This window comes from Melospiza georgiana, chromosome 3 (genome assembly GCF_028018845.1).
Source record: "Melospiza georgiana isolate bMelGeo1 chromosome 3, bMelGeo1.pri, whole genome shotgun sequence".
Taxonomy (NCBI): Eukaryota; Metazoa; Chordata; class Aves; order Passeriformes; family Passerellidae; genus Melospiza; species Melospiza georgiana.
The window spans coordinates 80,665,303-80,685,386 of record NC_080432.1 but is presented as its reverse complement, the minus strand read 5'-3'; the positions used below and the strand labels follow the sequence as shown (position 1 = coordinate 80,685,386).

The 20,084-nt window shown below is 44.6% G+C and overlaps 1 protein-coding gene across 4 annotated transcripts in view; it reads right to left on the bottom strand.

Moving 5' to 3' along the window:
- The window catches only part of FYN (FYN proto-oncogene, Src family tyrosine kinase), a 137,036-nt gene extending 131,411 nt beyond the window's left edge, over positions 1-5,625 (bottom strand). For all 4 annotated transcript variants that reach the window (XM_058019761.1, XM_058019760.1, XM_058019764.1 and 1 more), the window contains exon 1: positions 5,528-5,625. The gene's annotated coding sequence lies outside the window, so the exon portion shown is untranslated. The remainder of the gene's footprint in view (positions 1-5,527) is intronic.
- Between the last annotated feature and the right edge of the window lie 14,459 nt (positions 5,626-20,084).

The following is a 20,084-nucleotide window of genomic DNA, read 5'->3' as shown; positions in this document are numbered from 1 at the left end:
ACTTTCCAAATTCACCACTGTTTTATTTACACTTTGGTGAATAAAACTGTACTTTCCAAGCATTTATGGAAGCTTCAGTACTGATGGTACAATTTGTCTGAAATGTAAGGTCTCAGTTTCAGGTTATAACTGTCCTTACAGAGCCAAAGCTTTAGATGTTGATCTGTCTTTTAGAGCTCCCAGAGCCGCTGCAAGGGAGCTTGGAGGATGTGCAGATGATCTTCCAGAGGCCATGCCAAGAGCTGTGAAGCAAAGTGAGCCATGTGAGGTGCAGTCTTTCTGTTCAGGGCTGGCTGGTGATAGTGCCTTTGTTTTGGGGAGAGCAGACTAGCTGCTCTCACAGCACAGGATTCAGCACTATTAAAAGTGTCTCTGGCTCCTCTGAGGAGCTCTGACTGGCATCCTTTGTATGTCAAAGCACTGAACACATCACTCACAGCCGCTTCCCAACATCCCTCCTTTCTGGTTGTAGCCACAGGGAACCTAAAGCAGGATGGAACAAAGAATTTCCCTAGGCCAGAAAAGGCCTCCAGTCATTGTTGCCTCCTAAAAAATCCACCAAAACAGAGCAAAACAAATAAGCACAGAAGGGTCACCTTCCCCTTTCTCATCAAAACATTCTCACATTGCTGCTGCCTTGTAGAGTTCACCACTTTAAACCACATCTCAGTATGATGAACATCAATGAACTTGCTCTAAAAATTTAGGTTTCTGCCTTAAGCAAGAAGGACTTATTACTCACAGATACTTTAAAAAATTATAGTGTGGGAGAGGCAACTTTCAGAACTGCAAGACTTCTCTGAATCAGGAGAAGCTGGGCAGGAAAATGTGGGCTAACCTCTCCCCATAGCACCTTGTCACAACCAATATCATCCATTCAAACTGGGATGTCTTTGATACAAAAAAGGAGCTGCATCTTAGGAAGGGCAAGTTTAAAATTAATCTGCTGTCTTCATCCCTCTTGGAAAAAAGATTTAACCCGGACCATGTAATTCAAATCAGTTGATACTGCCAGGCTATCTTTTTTGATAGCTTTTTCAGATTAAAAACATTCATTCAAATTCATGGTATACAAGGAATAGAGCTGGTCAAGAAAAATCGGACAGTCATTTTCTGCCAGATGATTTAGTTCTATCGACACCTTAAAGCTCTGTAAAACTGCTGCTGATTTTATACTCCAGTAAAAAGTCAAGGTGTCAGAGGTTCTATTTTGCTCCAAACAGGTGGCAGTATTTTGAGTTGAAATTCTTGCTTTCACAGCAAGTTACCATTTAGAACAGTCAGAAGCAAGATGAGGCATCATGTTTTGACTGACTTGAAATAATATGATTTTTCACCTCCCCCAGTAAAAGCAGTGATACCGTTCAATTTTGTTTCCGTTCCAAGTGAACTAAAGTTCCAAAAAAGCCCTACAAAATGCGATTGTTTTCCCGCAGCCAGTGGGCAAGGACAGCAACAGGGTACCGCAACGCCTGTAAGGTCAGGCCTGTTCCCAGTTTCAGGGCTCAAGGACACCTCCCACGGACAGGTTTCACCTGACCACTGTCAAAGCAGGAGGCAGACTGCCTGCCCGAAACCAGAGCCCTGCCCGCGGCAGCAGGCGAGGCTGCCCTGGAGCACAGCGCTAACGGGGCTCTCGCTGCCCAAGGAGAGCCACACACACCCGCCGTGCAACCAAACAGCTTCAGCCTTTCATGTTTCATCTGCACCTGCCATTCCTCTGTCTGCAACTCAGGCACTAAGGGCAAAACCCATGGCAGGATGCAAATGCTAGAAATCCCAATTCTTCTACACCTGCATGTTTATCGTCTACTGAAATGCAAAGCTGGCTGGGGTTTTTTGTTTGTTTGTTTGTTTGTGTTTTGTAATTTGCCAGGGGGTTTTGTTTGTTTGGGGTTTTGGTGTGTTTTCTTTTTTTAATATATATATTAATATATATATAAATTATTGCTACCTCACCAAAATTTTTAGCCTCTAATAGCTAACCTTCAGCCACCATGGTACAAGTGAGACACCCAGCAGGCAGGCAGATGCAGCCCTGAAGTTTCAGCTCCTTCTGAGGTGAACGATGCAGCCCTGGAGTTTCAGCTCCTTCTGAGGCACTTCGCACTGGGTGGCCCTGGCAGCATTTCCCTGGCTGCTGGGAACTCAGCTCTGAGGTGCACAGTGCATTCAGCACGGCACAGCAAGCAGCCACATCCCTGGTCCAGGAGAGCCACGTCTCCAGGGATCACAGCTCAGGGTGCTCCTCACGGAGGCACGCAAATGCTTTTGTGGGTTTCGCCTCAAGTAAATGGCTGACTTGCACAATACAGATCCGTGGGCCTTTTGTCACCAAAGGAATCCTTAATTGCTGGATTTCAATGAGACTGCTCGGGTGAACCAGATTTGTCGGTTCAAGGCCTGGTTTTGGAGTAATGGGTCAAAGGGACTTGTGAAGACACTTCTGCGGGAGCTGCAGGGGTGGGAGAGGGCCAGGAGTTACTGGTTTTCTCCCCCTGAAAGGAAGGTCACTTTGACAATACACACTGCCGGCAGCAGACTTGCCCATAAAGCAAATTACAAAGCACTGCCCATGACACAAACAAACACCATTATTATACATTCAAAGTAGTGCCCAAACTGAATTAAGCAGAACTTTACAGAACAAGTTTGAATCAAATATTAATGTGCACCCCAGAGAGAAGGACGAAGGGAAAGCACATGCCTCCAACTCTTTTTCTCCCTGAAGTAAAAAGCACAGTAATGCAGCAAGACAGAAGAGTGAAGGTGCTGGTTAAATAAAAGTAATTGGGCATAAGATGAAAAACAGCTCTATACTTTCCTTTACACAATTAAACATATGATACTGTAGATGTACCATATTACCATATTACAGTGTGAAATCATCACAAATGTGCTGGGCAGTTTTCACTCACCTTGGCCACAATTTTATTACACTGTAAATCAGTGCTGATGACACCATGTCCAGATTAGTGTATTCAGCTAAGCCACAGGGCCAGTGCTCACAGAGGCCCTCATCATATCAGACTCCACTCATGATTTCAGATGACACCATTTAGCTATTTCACATGAAGGTATTGTGGAATCTGTTGTAGTCTGTCAGAAATAAAAAGTTCCTCAGCAATGTTTTTCTTACTCATATGAATACTCATTTTCTTACTCAATAGAAATTTACCACGGGGTCCTAACTTTCAAAGACACTTGTTAAAATGATTAATATCCAACTTCTTTACACCACCTTATTCATTTCTGGCTTACACTGACTGCCATGCTCATATGCCAAAGCCATTTGTCCCTCACTGAAGACATGTATTTACTCAACACCAAAATAATTTCCAGAGAAGGCTGTTCAGAGTTTTATACTTAACTGGAATTTTATGCCACTGTGTTTTTCACCAGCAGGCAACACAGAGTTTCTGAAATAACATGCCTGAAGCATAAACCACAAAACACCACAGCCAGTGGCCTACCATCAGACAACTTTGTATTGAAAATTGTTTCTTTTGCCAAAGACAAGCCACACAGATGAGGCAGCAATTTGTTGGAGGTGGAGTGGAAGGATGCTTACAGGCACCCTCTAAGAAGCATCTGAACATTTCAACAGATCTGCAGCCTACTATCAACAAAATACAAATTTCTGAAGCATTAATTAGGCAATCTTTCTCTTTTTCATCAAAATTATAACTTTATGGGGTAAAAAGAGCTCAAGAAGGAACCCAATGTTTTTTCACGAGAGATACCATTTTAAAATTGTTCTTATATTGTGAAAAGACACTGACCTACTGACATCCATCAAGTGCTACTAGTTTTCTGAGTACACACATCAAGGTGCTGAAAACTCCTGAACCACTGGGGCAAAAGTAACAACCTTTCCACTTTAGCAATCCTAAATAAATGTGCAACTGTGAAAATGAACTGTAGCCCCTCCAGTTTCCCACTGGGTCAAGCAGTGGGTACAGTGGATGTAACTGAGAAGTTGGAGATGTTGCCTTCCCTCCCTTCCCACTCTGGTATTTTTCTTCTGCACTCCTTTGTTCACTTAACAGGACTTTGTTTGAAGTGTGTTTTTACTCCTTCACTGCATGACCAACCCACACAGTCAGAAGACAGGCTTATAAAAACCACAGATCTCCAGCAGGGAGCTCAACGGTGGGTGTAATATTGGACACAGCTCTCCATTCATCACGCACATTCTCTGGATTTCAAGTTGACAGTGTCCCTTTAGCTTACTGTTCCTCCTCATGGGAGACCAGGCGAGTCAACCCTAATGAAAACACTTCCTCCACCAGCATATAAACAAACAGATCTTCACCTGCAACTCTTCTCAGCTTCCAGAACGCTAGTTAGAAACACATCAAGACAAAAAGAAAAAAAGGAAAAAAGGAAAAGAAAAAAGAAAAGAAAACAAAAAGGGGTGTGGGAAGGAGATACTAAAAAGTGTTACAGCTGCAGGGATGGTGGAAGGAAGGATGTGGGAGTTAAGGAGGTTGTATACAAGGAGGAAAATGACAAGGTCTCAAAGGCGTTCCCAGTCTTGTGCATTTCAAAAGCCCGGTCCGCCCTGGTCACTCGTTATTTAGCGTTTTAAGAATCAGAGCATATCAGAGTGACGGATGAGCAACTGCAGAGGGCTGCTTTCCACTCAGCCCAAACCTTCTCCACCAGCACCTACTCAGCGCTGCCCTCCCCGTCACTGCTGAAGGGACCGAGGTACCATGGGCTTGTCCCCACAAAGTGACCCCTTCCCTGGCCAGCCCTCTCCCAGCGCTCACGCACACGCAGAACCCACAGAGAGCAGAAACCGGGCGAGATCCCGAGGAAGCAGAGGCCAAACCGAGCATTATTAAGGAGGTCGGGCGACACGTACACCGTGGCTCTGCAGACGCAGCAAAACGCTGGCACCCATGGTGTGGCGTTTGGTATCTCTCCCTAATCTCAAATGTAGCTGAAAAGGAACTGGCACCAGATCAGCGGCCTCGTCTGGGAAGGAACAGAGAGGCTCTAGGGGAGACACAAGAAACAAGCCTCTTTTCACATCCTACCACCCTTGGGCATTTTGTGCGTCCCTTCTTTCTTCCCTGAAAGAGGCCTTTGTCACAGACGCGCAAATCCTATACGATTTATTTCAGAGGGAGAGAAGGTCTTTTTATTTATTCCTCCCCCCTCCCCTTTTTCGCAGTTCGGCGACAACAAATACGTCCCTGTGCTGCGCCCCCTCCCCTCTCCCCGGCCGGCGCCCTCGGGGGCGGGGGGCAGCGGCACCGCGACCCCCGAGCACGCAGGGGCTGCCCCGGCCCTGCCCGCGCTGCGGCCGCGGGGTCCGCGTGTTCCTGCGTGGGGGAGACCCGCAGCAGCGCGGCCGCCTCCCCTCGCCGGGAGCCCCCGCACCCCGCCAGCGCTCGGGCGCACAAAGGAAACAGACCCGCCGCAGCATCCATCCATCCATCCATCCATCCATCCACCCATCCATCCTTGCATGCATGCATGCATCCCCCCGCCCCCGCTGCTCCGGCCCCTCCGTTACCTGAGGCGGCTCGGCTTGGCTCGGCTCAGCTCAGCGCAGCGCGGGGCCGGGGCGGCGCCGCCGCACTCGCATCCTCCTCGCTCCGCTCCTCCGCCGGCTGCCCCCGCCCGCCCGCAGCGAGGGGCGCCGCTCCGGGCGCCGCTGCCTCTCCCGGGGCGGACGCGCTGCGCCGAGCCGCGGCCGGGCGCGGAGGCGGCGGCTCCGTGAGGCGGCACAGCCGCAGCCTGGGCAGGGATGAGCTCTCACGGGCTGTCCGCGCTGCCGCTGCTGCCTCGCCTCGCCTCCGCTCCGCCCGGGCGAGCGCGGCTCGGGCGCTCCCTCCCTCCCGCCGGGGCTCTGACAGATGGCGCAACCGCAGCGCCGCCGCCGCCGCCGCCGCCCGGCCCCGCTCGGAGCCGGCACCCCCCGCCCGCCTCGCCCCTCCGCGGGGGCGGCCCCTGACTGACAGCGGCGGCGGCCAATGGCGGGGCGCGGCCCGCAGCAGCCGCCACTCTGATTGGCGGGCGGCGGGGGAGGCGGGGCGCGCGGCCGCGGGCGGGCAGCGCCCACCGACGCCCCCGAGCAGCGGCCGCCGCTCCGGGCACCCGGCGCGGCCGTGACGGAGGCGGACCAGGGCTGGGAAAGGAAGGGAAGGGGGCGAGGAGGAGGGAGAAGGAAGGAGAGGAGGGGTTGCCGCTCCGTGTCGGGGTTCGCGGCCGGCAGCTGCCAGCGCCGGAGCGGTTCGCGATGCTCCGAGCGCCGCTGGGGCGCCTCGGGAGGAGAAGGGAGGAGTGAGCTGAACGTCTCAACATCCCCGATGAATGGGAGAACAATCTTAAGCAGATTATGCGTCTTTGTGAAAGACGACGGCTTGTTTTACTACTATGGTTTGTTTTTTATCCGTAATTCTTGAAATTGGCAATAGTGGGTGATAAGGCGACGGCGGGAATGAAATACGCGGAGGTTTTCCGGAGTTATGGTTTTATTCCATTTTCCACATTTAATCACGGAGTGCTCAGCCGGCTGTTTGAGGAGCAGCGTCAGTCCCACGAAGCTGGTCTGTCACGGTGTAGCTGCTGCCCCACAGCGCGGCTGGGCTTCGGTCCTGGCTGCAGCCAAAGATGTGCGGGCAGCCCTGTCCCCAGTCACGGGCACCCTGCTCCACAGGCAGGGCATTGGAACAGCTCTCTGCACACTTTGTTCCCTTCAGCTTCTCAGCAACGCCGTGAATGCTCCCAGCGTTTCTCAAGGTGTTGCATCCACCTCCCACGCCCGCTGAAAGCCCCGCAAGCTCCAGCTTCGGGTCCTGTCCCCAGCACCGCCCTGTCTGTGACCCTGAGTGCTCCCATGCCGACAGATTGGCACATCTCACTGTCACTTGTCTCCTAGGCTTGGAAAGATCTTCTGCCTTAGGACTGAAGATATTGCAGTCTAGGCTTCAACAAGAACAGGGGAGACATACAAAATACAAAAACAGAGGGAGAGAAACTTAAGTAACTATGTTGAAATAGCAAAGAGAACTATAACACAAGTTTTCAATAAATGAGGTTTACATTTCTCTCCCACTTCTTGGATTTAATTTTTGTATGCTGGTATTTAACCAGAGAATTATGTCATCTTGGTAATTTGATTTCCTGATGAAATTATGGTTTTACAAGTTCAAATATAAACTTGTTTCTTATCAAGATGTCTACAGCTGAGTGCTCAGAACAAAAGAGGTTTTCCCCTCTCTGTCTGGGTGACTGTGTAAGTTGTGTGTAGGTGACTCTTGATCATTACATTTCAGGACGTGAGTTTGTTTCACAAGTTCACATAAAGAACTTGGAGAAGATGGGGAATTCCGAAATAAAATGTCACTTATGTCACTTCTCATTTTAAACCTCACTGTAGATGTACAAAGAAACGAGTCTTTCAGGCTTCCAGGTAGCTATTTTTGTTTCCATCCTAATCCTTCTATGCAGATTGGTTTTTTTTTAATCATTTATTTTACCATGTAAAAGGTATAATCAACACAAGCGTAGAAATGTATAGATCAGCTGAATAAACAACCTTTGATTTTCTTCCTGTGGGATGAAAACTGCAGCTCGGTGGAGGGGTGTGATGATGCCTTCCCAGAAACACGCACTGGGATCCTGATGCTGTAGACTTTGGGGAGCTGAGGCTGCAGCCCTTGGGCCAGCACAGGGACCAGTTCATGCAGAACAGAACTTCAGCTGGCCAGAGCAGTCTGGAGGCAGAGCAGATTTATGGACTTCCAGCTTGGAGACTATCAGGACTGCAAATGGTGTCTTAATACTCTGGGATCCACAGCGGAGAGCCAGCATGTGGCTCTAGGGAAAGGGGCATTTTTGCATGCCTTGTTTGCCTTTTCTATGGGTTTGTACATAATCTTACCTCCCCACAAGACAACAGAGGTTTCTTAGGGACCTTAAGCACCTTGGAAAATAATTAATCAGATATTCTTTCTGCAAATCTACAGGACAGAAATGCACTTAATTTTCTAGTCAAAGAATCTCTGTCTGAAATTTGAATGCTCTTGCTCTGAATGAAAACTAGAATGGCACAAAGAAAAAAAAAAACAACTGAAACAGACAAAAACCTACTTGACACTCTTTTTTGAGCCGAACTAGAAAGTAACCAACTAATCAATGAGATGAGACCAAAGCAACATCACACAGCAGCCACAGGACTGCTGTAAGCCTGGGCAGACAGACTGGCTCAGCAGCATGTCATTGAAAGTCTGATTCTGAGCTAACGTAGCTGAAGAGGAGCAAGGTGTGGAGCCAGGAATCGAGTGCTGGCAGTGGCATGGGCAGCACAGGAAGAAGCCTTGGGTTTTCCCTTTAGGGTACCTGCACTTCCCTCAGGATCACAAAGCTGCTGTGAGTTCCTGCAGCCCCAGTGGCAGAGGAGAGATGTGCTGGAGTGTTCCCTGTGTGTGAGCCAAGCCCACGTCCCCACAGCAGCTCCTCCTCACACAAGTCTTGTTCTTCAATACTCATCACTATGGTTTGACTGTATTGATATTTGCCTTCAGGAATCACCCAGAAAACCCGACAGACATTCTCCCAGTTAAACAGAAGAAATAATTAGATTTACCTACATAACACAGGAACAGTTCTTCATACCCTCCTCTTATTCTGTCAACTTTTCTAAATACCCTAACCTTTAAGTGTTTTCTCCCACCTTTGTCTGTGTAGCCTTCCTCCTCATGCCAAACTATTTTCTCCTTTCTCCGATCTCTTTAAAACACTTATTCATTAAAATCTTGAAATAATGTCCATTGAAATGCTGCTTCTCCATCAGTCATTTTCATGAAAATACTGTCAAAACCTTAAATGTGCAATCACATGTGCTAAACAATGTGATGTCAAGATTTTCTCCTCTCCTTCCTATTCCCTGCTCCTATCTTCCTATAGTGATACACGGCTTCTCACAGCAATATGAAAATGACAGAGTCTGATTAGGATTTATTGATATCAATGATTTAGCATCTGGGAATACAGGGTAGCAGTCCCAAAATGACACACAAGTGTCTTTTAGACTTGTCAATGGGCAAGAAGTCAGTGACAGCTATCATGAACGTATGCTGAATAAATAATGTCCACAGTTTTCAGTGAAAGGTAATATTTTGAGAAGCCAAACATGCTCACAGCTGTAACAGCAAGGAGATGTAAAAGCAGCTCTTTTGTAGAACAGGGCAGGACATCAGTTTCCTTGGCTGTGTCAAGCCACTCTTGGTAAAAGTAGGCTGACTGTCAGGAATAACCATCAGAATTATTTGCTGGATACTTCTGAGCCATAACTTGTAGAAGTCAGATCCTAAGAACTTGTATTTTAAAAGATCCCCAAAGTATTAAATGTTATAGTGTCTTTATTTTTTCTTTTTTTTAAATTAATAACAAATGTTATTATTGAGATTACCTTTCATAAGGATTAACAAACATCATGCTTAAATTCTTCATTCAAACCAATGCACTAGTCACAGACTGATAGGTCACTAATCTGCTTCACCATTTTATCTTCTGTCTTACACTTCCTCCCTTTTTGCATTGCTAACTTGGCAACACTTCCATTTGTTTTGGTTTTGGCTGAGTGTATTTTACCAGCCTGTCATGTATAGCATATTATAAATAATTACGGAGTAGTGGCGGGGGGAAAGGGATCTGAACTTGCCTACACTATTTTAGGAGGCTGACAGTATTTGCCTCAAACATCCCACTGTATTTTTGGGAGGTGCTTCAGCTGGAGAGTGCTAAATGGGTCTTGCTGACTCACAGGTGATTTCTGCCAGGGAATGCTGAGGTGACAGGTCTGCCTCCCTGGGGACAACATCTCTGAGGTGTGAACAGCAACCTGGAAGCAGAAGGGGAGGTCTGAACTGAGCTCTTCCTCATGCTCATCAGCAATAGTCACACTAATACACAGAAGCTGAAAGAAGGGTATTGGCAGGGATAGGAAAAGAGCACTTTGACATTTGTGTGTTAGGTAGATCATTTGTGGGAGCAAGTAGACAGGAGAAACATCATCACCTTATATCTTTAAGGAATAAACCAAAGAGGCCTTTCTTATTGCTGTAGAGGGTCTAATCTCAAACATTTACATTCATATAAGCCTGCTTTTCTAACTGTCTCAGAATATTCCAAACCCAACAATTAGAAGAGCTGTTTCCTCAGACACTACACAGACATTTTCCAAAACCAGCAAAGCAGGTGTTAAACTGTAAGAACAGCATCTTCAAATGGCATCATGCATTTTCTAAAAGTCAAATTTCCGTGTTTATAAGTTCCAGATGTGTTTGCACTCTCTGTGGCTACACATGGACATGGGGGATAAAACAGACATGGGACAACCTTAGGAAATCCAGAAATAGCATAAAAATATTAAAGCCATTTTTCATAACTTCCAGATTTATTAGAAGTCACATACTACTCAAGTCAGAAAAAGAATTCTTACTCTTATTTTACGTACTCAAATAAACATTTTAAATTCTCTGGAAGTTGGTAAAAGGCATTGACTTTCAGTAAAAATATTTTTTAAATTACAGTGAGGAGCCTGTGGGAAAAGAATAGTAATTTGTTGCATTTATAATCCAGCCAAGGAACATAGCAGTTCTCTTCTTGGGATGGGATATTTTCAAAGATACAGGAAGCAGTGTGTATATTACATCACATAATTTTGTAGACATGAAGAACAGATAATATGCTTAAAGATGTGCCACTGTCCTCCTTCTGCTGTCAGCACTAGCCCTCTGCTGAGCATCAGAAGATGCTGGGAAGGCTGGCTTCCTACAGCAGAATAAAGCCCAAGTTTATCCTTAAATACTACTTTCTTCATTTGTTTGTAGACACCAACACCATAGTAGATGCACTGATAAACTGCAGATATATTTCCAGGAAATAGACCCTCATAGGGCATTGTGATTCCCAGAAGTATACAGTTTTATTAAAAAAAAATAGAAGTATACAGCTTCTTGTCTGTCACTGTCTCCAAGCCACACTGTGTAACAGAACTAACACATTAATCTTCAGGTCTAAAATGTCAGCACATGCTAAGAACTAAATGAGTCCGTGAGGATACTCAGATTATCCGAGGGGGCACTTTGGCTATAGTGCTTCCATTCCCAGGATACAAAATGGGGACAAAAATGTCTTCTTACTTGTGCAGCCTAAAGATTAATTACTATTTGTGAAGAATTATAAATATTCTGGGCAGGCTGTACTGCAGAAGCATGAAGAAAATTAGTAATACTCTTTCCATTGTGGGGCTGAATTTTTGCACAGTGCCGCCTCCTGAATATGAGGAGAGGCATATTTCTATTTTCTCTCTAATCCTTTTGGCCATTACGTCACCAAATGAGTCAGGATCATCTCAAAAAAATAAAACTATTCATGTTCCTGTGACTAACTGCTGCATGCACTCAGGGAGGCTACAGCAAGGTTATGTAAACTGTCCCAGTTCTGGCACTACCCAACTGTTGAACTCTTGACCTTCCACTTCTCATGTTCTTTTAATCTATTTTTGGGTGTGATTTCCCAGTTTTCTTGGTTTGTTGGGTTTTTTTTTTTTTTTTGTTTTTTTTTTTTTTTTTGGTTGGTGTTTATTTTTTTTTTAAACTCTAATGGTAAAACAACCCAGAGATCTGTCAGCTGGAAGTTGTCTGGTTCCATGTGTATCGTCAGCAATGACATATGTTAATGAGCTTATTAGAGGGTTGGGAGAGCCCTTTGGTTGCCTGCCCTCCTCCTCCTGGAGGCTGCAGTTGCCACCCAGAAGCAGGGGGCTGTCCCTGTCTGCCTGGGACAATTATTAGGAAGGTACAAAGTACACATACGAGCAGCGAGTTTCCAGCTGTCTGGTGACAGGGAGTGCTGGTGGGTGTTCCCACAGTCTGGGGTGGGGGCTGAGCTTCTCCCAGATTGTTTTACATGCCTTCTTTCCCAAATCTGCCCCTTTCTACTCGGGCTCACAGAGGCTGTGTTCTCTCTAGTGCCCCATCTGTTCGTCCCTGTCACACACCGACAGCCTTGATGCACTGTTTTACTGACAGTAACCTCTTTCTAATGAGATGCTGACTTGTGGACTGGATTCCAAGCAAGCATTAATAAGATTTGCATTTGCTTTCAGCTTATTAATCAGAGCCTCTTCCGCTGGTGTTATCTCCAAGGAAAACACATCCTAGCCAGCAGTGTGCTCATCGAGCTCTTTACCCACACTGTGTCTGCTGGCACCTGCAAATGGATGTGATTCAGTGTGAACCTCCCACAGAGCAGCCTTCACCTTGCTGTCATCACCTTGGCAGCACCATGGAATGCTGTTGTGGAGCTGCAGTAATGCCACTGCCCTCCTTTTCCATCATTCTCACCTCTTGTAGTATTTTTGAACAGACTATTTTGTTGACAATGTCAAAGTGAACCAGTGCCCTCATCGGCTTATTTTCTAACTGGGAGTCTTTATTGCTTGGCAATTGCAAGTGCATCTGTCATTAGGGATGAATTCTGGATCATTCAGCTAAAGAAAAAGCAATAATCATGGCACTGTGCCATAGCTGCCTGTATACAGATGACCATGCTCATGATTTGGACATTCCCTAGCTGCACTGGAAAACAGATATAGGATGTAGTGAAGCCAGGCAGAGGGAGGAATGAAATAAACGTGGCCACACTGCCCTCTGAGATGCACAGCCGCTGACCTGTCTTCACCCAAGAGCAGAACTAAAAACTTTCTAAGGCTGTTTCTACCCAAAAAGGGGATCTGCTGAGTCTGGAACGGATTACCATTTTGCTGAACTGTTCAAAGCTCCTTTGATTATCAAATCTTAAAGTACCTAAATAAGAGATTGTTCCTCAATGAGCCTCTCACAGCTGGAGCTGCATGCAAGGGTGAGGAACAGTGTCCCATGTCAATGCAAGACTTAAAATGAACCAGACCCAGAATTGTTAATCCACTAGCAGAAGAGAGAAAACACAGAAAAGTACCCATATGAATGCAAAACCCAAATGCACAGAGGCAAAATCTAGACAAACAAAATTAAAAGGGCAAAATGAATAATCTGAGGAATAATAAAGGTCTCCCTGCACACAGACTTTGTATACAGTTTTCATGGAAAGAGAAGTCATTGAGATTAAATGTACTGATAAAAGCAATAATACAAAATAACATTGTCAGGCAGGCAGGAAGTGAGACCAAGAGTCAGATTTTGCAGACATGTGTTATTAATGTGGTGCAGGGGCATGGAAACAGGAATGATGCTGTAAACCTCAGAAAACCTAATGATATGAATGCAAGGTAGAATCAAAAAACCTGTTCTGAGATAAAACCCCATGATGCAAACTCAAAAAACCCCTCAGGAAATCAAATGCAAAAGAAGCAGTAGGATAGTAGGAAATATGTGAAGGGATAAGATTTCAGTCTTGTCTGAGAGAAAAACTCAGTCAACCAAAATCCTGTAGTGATGATAGGAAGGTATAAAATTCAATCTGCCAGCATTGCTCTGAGTCCCTTGCTGGTGAGGTCAACAGGTCATGGTGTCACTGTGTCAATGACTGTACCAGCTCAGGCAGGATAAGAATCTTCTGTCACACAGATCACATCGACTCTGTGCATGAGCGTTTTGCTGCACCCTTCTCTTACACCCTTTTCCTACCAGGAACAGCAGGATGTTCTTTTTTTTTTTTTTTTTTTTTTTTTTTTTTTTTTTTTTTTTTTTTGGATATCCATGCTTCACTTCAGTGTTTATTTCATTTGAGAACTAAGAATGTTTGGCTGGTAATCAAGCTCCCTTTTCCCAAGAGTGCCTTTTGGGTGTTGCTGAAGCACGTATGTAAGTGTGCTTCCACTTTCCCTGGATGAGGAAAAGCTCAGCAAGCATAGCAGCCAGGACAGACAGGACAGCTGGAGCTCATGACTAAATACCTTCCTGGATGAAGATTACTTGCTTTATAATAAAGTATACTTGCTTTGGAGGAGCAGGATGATTCCCAGTGCTTCATGGCTAACTGTGGTAATGTTAAAAGCACCCAGGTAAGTCGAATTGCTCCTCTGCAAGATTATAGACCTTATCTAGATACAGAAAGTTGGCAGTGGCATTTAGGCTCCTATCTGCAGAAGTGAGTAATCCTTGTCAACAATTTAAGTGGAATTAGCTGAATCTCCTGGGAGCAGCATGTATCTCACAACCTTTTGCTGGCCACAACCTGGTTTGATAGAGTTCTGTAAGTGGAATAAAATTTGACTGTAACCACAGTAAAATGGACTTTTCTGCTATGTCATTCACATGCATTTGCTGACCTCCTTAGGATTATGTGCTAAAGAGGTAAAAGCCACAAAGCTGCATCTAAAGATAGTTTCTAAATGTCTTTAATAATAGTTTTTTAAACTAGCAGACATTATTTGTACTATTTTCCCACCATCAAATAGCTGCTGAATTCTGAAAAAAAGGAAAAAAAAACCAACACAGACATGGTTACCACATATAACCATTACATACCACAAGAAAACAGACAACCATTTATCCCGTCCCAAAATAAGGTTGTATGACTGAAAAGGCGACAACACTGTGTGATGTTAGTGAGTTGTATTTTGGAGGGACAATTCCTACAGCAGAAGACAGCTGTTAGCTTTTTGACTGAGTTCATTGTCACCACAGAACCAAAAGACACCCAAAGGAAGAAGAAATGTCTAGCAATCATGTTTGATGTGAGTCTTTTCACCATTAAGTTTGAGGGTGTAAAGCAACTGAAGTAGAAAATGACATTAAATCACTAGAGAGCATTTTAAAAGAGTTATTGCTTGTGACTCTTCATGATGCTGGAACTGCAATGCTACAACTTTGAGGTACACAACAAAAAGAGGGAATTAGATATCCATAGCTGACTTAATTTTCTGGTCATGAAAGTACAGCAGATGAACCAAGATGCGAGATCCTCAAATTGCTAGAAAAATGGGTAAGAGAAAGGCACAGAAAGCAATCAAGCCAATTATTTACCATTGTCAAAGAAGCATCTGAAAGGAAGCTGACAAGAAACCATATGAAACAAGTGCTCATATCTATAATTTTGTGGAACTGGGCATGTGCCAAAGGAGAACTCCCACCCATATGCACAGAGTACTTGGATTTTTGAGGCAGTCTGGGCACACAAGATAGAGCATCATAGATAAAGGCATTTGGCTCACAGCATTCAGATCACAGATGCTTCCTCAGAGCACCTTCTGAAAATGAAGCATGTCTCCAAAAACCTGGAGATGTCACTGTTTGGCAGGCATGGCCAGGGATATCAAAGACCTGGTAAATGGTTGAGGTTCACGTGGGTATGTGCCAAAGCAACCCAAAGCTGATGAAATGTACATAACATTTAGTTTGCTGTGCTCTAAATAAGGGAGAGCATGGGAATGAACTTGAGTATTGGAAGCACACTGTTTAATTATTGTTCCTGGCTTCTCTTGGATGATTCAAACTTAGGTTTCTTCAAGCAACTACCCTGCAGATTTGTAGGCATGATCTAGTGTGTTCCATTTGAAAACTGGGACCAGGAATCAGTCCCTGATCCTCCCTTATTCAGTGGTGTAGACATATATAGATAGTTACAGGTGCTTCAGAAAAAGTTAAATCTTGGTTGTGCCCTCCCACCTACACCACAGATATTTTTTGCACTGCCTGACTGAGCTGACCTGAGACCCTGAAATTGCCTTGGCTCCCCTCTCTGTCTGTGCACAGGCTGTGGCCTGTCTCTCAGTCTGACAGGAAGCAGATGACTGTCAGACACTGCACTGACCACAGCAGGAATCATTTCAGCAGGCCTGGTACCCTCAGCCTCGTGCTTTCAGATAATAGCCCTGACTCAGGCCACTCTGTTCAGATGATTTACCTTGGAAGAGGAGTCCTAGATCACCATCATTTTACAATGATAAAGCTTAATCCCTTCTTAAAAGTGCCACAGACCTATAAAAGCAAGCTGCTAAAAAGAAAATATATGCCAACCCATCCCTGAATATAGTAACATTCCCTGCAGAATGTGTTAGCAGCAGCCTGGTGAAAATGCTTGCTGTCAAGATGAATATATACTTTTAGTACTTTACCCCATCAAGCAGAAGTGGTAGTAAGAGCAAGAAATAGGATGAAAGGGAAATACCTATGGGCCAAAGCCTGCCACTGTGGGCAAACTATGGTCCTCCAAGAGCTTATCATTAAATTGATAAAGCCAGATGAGAAAGTATCAGCTCACAATTATTAAATACCCCACCACCAGAAGCACAAGGCTGTTGTCAGTGGGAGAATAGCCTGATGTATTTTTTGGTATTGAGCACCTAGAAAGTATACACCTGACTCTTTACAATGCCTCACAAACCCAGGGTGTTTGCAGTGAAACAAGATCACTCAAAGAGAGATTATCTCTAGAGATAATTAAGTGCTATCTTAACACATGAACAAGGAGCAGTATTCACTCTCATTTGTTGAGACAAATTTAAACAAATCACCCAAGTGGGAGGCATTATACCAGGATCAGGTATGGGATTGTGTCTAGGGACCTCAAAAACTCAACGTGTAGTGTTTGACAAAGGTAGAGAGTTTCAGCAACTCCTGGCTCTACTGGTACTGGCAGCTGCAGTGGCGTGGGAGCAGTGGGGGAAGGCTGGGGTGCCTGCCCAGGGCTCCCGGGACAGGAGGCCCAGTTCAGTTTGTTCCCCACTCTGCTGCCCCATGAACCATCCCATGCCCCTGGGCCACCACACTGGGCAAAGGGATTTTTGTCTTGTCCCTCCCTCTTTCTGTCTGTGCGTGTGTACAGAGCAAGAGGCATGATGTTTTGGAAGGACTTGAAGGCCAGCCAAAATGAAAGTGAGAGAAATCACTGGAGCAGCCAACAGGCTCCAGCCAGAGGAAAAGGGGACACTGAAGTACAGAGTAGTCTTTCCATTAATTTCAGGGCAGGCTGGATCAAACCCATATAAGCCCAAGGCTAGAAACAGGAAATGTCATGCCAAATATTAGGAAGCAAACTGTGGCAGTGAAAGCAGTCAAGCAATTTCTGCACAGGGAGGGAACAGAGCCTTGTCCTACTATGGATGGTGACATACTACTACAGCACTCTAGAATCCTTTAGAATGAGTTTCCTCACTATCTCATTATTTAGGATTTCTTTGTTTTGTTTTTAATCCATTGTGCTCAGAAAGAAAAATACAAAGAGAGCCCTCTTCTTCCATCCATCCTTGGGAATAACAGGCCATTTCAGGCAAAGAAACCTCTGGCACTTCAAGCAGCAGAAGTAGAGATAACATTCCATAATGAATTATTTGGTGACAAAATATGACAGTGCCCAAGAGATTCATACTTTGAAAAATATTTTGGTATTTAAATTTAGAGAAGGGAGCACTTAAATCACAAGCCAGGGATCTCCATTTACTCTTTGGGGCCTGTTACTTTGTTCTGCTTTGAGGTGTGCAAAATTTATTTTGACATCTCTTGCTTCTGGAATATTTAAAGTTTAAGATGATTTTTTGACAAAACAAATCTAATTTTCAGAGTTTTGTACTTCACACTTCACAGATGCTTGGAGTCAGATGGGCCAGATTCTCAGCTCTATGAAAAGTCATTGTAACTATCCAGGGAATTCTAAGGGAATTCTTAGATCAGCACAGTGAGGAAAACAATTGGCTTCACTATGAGCATGTCTCACAGAAGTAATGAAACAGTATCAGTTGGTTGGTATTCTATGCAAAACAGGTATTGTTAAATACTATCACTGAAAAAAATAGGTCTGGGAAATGCTCCATAAACAATCCCAAATGCCCAGAAAATCAGCAATCTATGGCTTCTCTCCCTTGTTTTGGTCTGGGCTATTGTTTTGAGCTGTTGCTGGCACAGTACTTTTGTCCTGTCCCAAATCTTTTTTAACTGCAGACACTTAAGATCTAATCAGCTTTAATGACCCTATGAAACTAAAGGCATCATCACTTAGCACTGTGCAGTGCAGCACACTGCAGAGCCCCACCAGAGCATCACATGAGCTCTTCTGGAACTGGAAGACATCATTGTGCTGCCTGTTTTCCCAACAAATTTGATAATTTCATGCATGCTTTGGGAACCAAGGCAAAGATTTTTGCTAGGTGCTTTGTATGCCTCATGTCATGCAATTCTGAGCAAGATTTTTGGCATCTGGCGAGTTCAGGCATTTTAACTGTATGGTCTGTGGAGTAAATCCACCTGTAAATTCAAGCAGAGCTGCTAAACAGGATCCTCTTGAGAAAGAAAGGCAGACACTAATGTGAGAAATAGCTACACACTTTTCATAGTTTAAGAAGATTTATTAAACCTTATCAAAATACAACAGAAGACTGAATAAAGAAAAAAGGTTACGGCGCCGGGAACAAAAGACTTTCCCCACCATGTGCTCAGTCCCCTCACAATGAGGTTTTCCCTTTTTAACCCTTTAACCCCTCCCAAAGTTCTGTCTATCAACCCCTTCTACGCTGTCCAGTGGTGGAGATCTCTTCCTCAAATCCTGACTGGAGGTCAGATGTCACCATGGTGACAAGCCAGCCCTCCCAGATGTCCCAACTCCCATTGTCCCTTGATAACCATGAGAGGGGCACAACATAACTATAACTATGAAACTTTTCTTAAACCTATATACATGATATTTGTCCATTAATTGTGAGAGTCAATCATCACATTACTCATCATTCACACTAAGACTGGAGGGCTGGGCTAGGTGAAACTAAAAGGGGAAGAAGCAGAGAGGAAGAGTTACCTACCATTCCTGCAGCAGCTCTCTCATGCCTCCAGAGCCAGTTTCTATTCCCATGGTAGTCCTTACCCCAGAATGCTCACTGGGCATACTCCATGCTCACACTGCTGGCATAGAGGAGCCTTTGTAGAACCACAAACCCCTCTAGCCTTCTGGCAGTCACACCAACTTGCACACCAGAGAGCAAAGTTGTCTTGGAATTGCAGTCAACAAATGTGGTGGCTGGCATCACAGTGCGTATTTAATGTTGCATTTTTCAGTCTAAGGATCAGCTATTGACAGCGATATGATCTATGCTAGGACAATTGCAGGACAGTGTCAAGTTTGCAAGAAAGGAAGCGAAAGTGTTGTAGTATGGATTTTATTTTTAATTAATAGCTGCATGAAGTTACAAATGAAATGCTGGAAATTGTTTTCAAGAGTGTTTGATCAGTCAAAAGCTAGGTGAGGTCCTCAAAAATATCTGATAAGTACCACTTGAGGTTGTACCATATCTAGAGACTACAACATTTTCATTTTGTATCAGAGCATTCACATAAGAGCAAAGGGAGTGGAGAAAGTAGCTGTGAGGAACTTGACCAATTTATGACCTAGAACAGTAATATAAGCCTTAGGTGCAAATTTAGAGGACTCCAGGAAACATGATAGATAGCAAATAAAAGAAGTAAGGCACCAAGGAGTCCCTTGCCTTATAGAGACCTCTGCTCATTACCTGAACATCCTCTGTTCAGTGGTAAAATACATGTGAACAATCTGTCCTGGCCCCCTGAACTGTGCGTCACAGGGCCAAATAAAGAAAAAACAAAAAAAACCCCTAACACCCCAAGAATAAGCATTTATGGAATTAGCTATCCATACTTCTACACAAGTGGGATTGCTGCCAGAGAAAAGGATGTCAGTGTTAGCATCCTCAAGTGGCCAAGAAAGAGGAATGGGGCTCTGTGGTGAACCCTCAGTCCAATACAGTCCATTCTGGCGTCCCCAGGGTCCTCTATTGTAATGACTTTCTCCTGGGAAAGAAATTCCCTGTTTGTGCTATGATTTTGTTCAGTACAATATGACTTATTCTGAAAATGTTTTTTAATGTATTTCCTGTTAACATGAGCTTACAAATTGAATATATACTCATGTTTACATAACTGTGACTAATTGTACTTGTTTATAAGAATCGGTGGTTTTTGTTCATATTCAGCGTGGGCTTTTCATGCAGAGTTCAGAAGTATTGAAATCTAGTAATTTCTTTATTTTTCACCAAGGGTGTTTTTCTTGATCAAAAGTATTCACATATCCATAGTAAGAGCATTCAAAGACATTCAGGCTCCATAAATTGA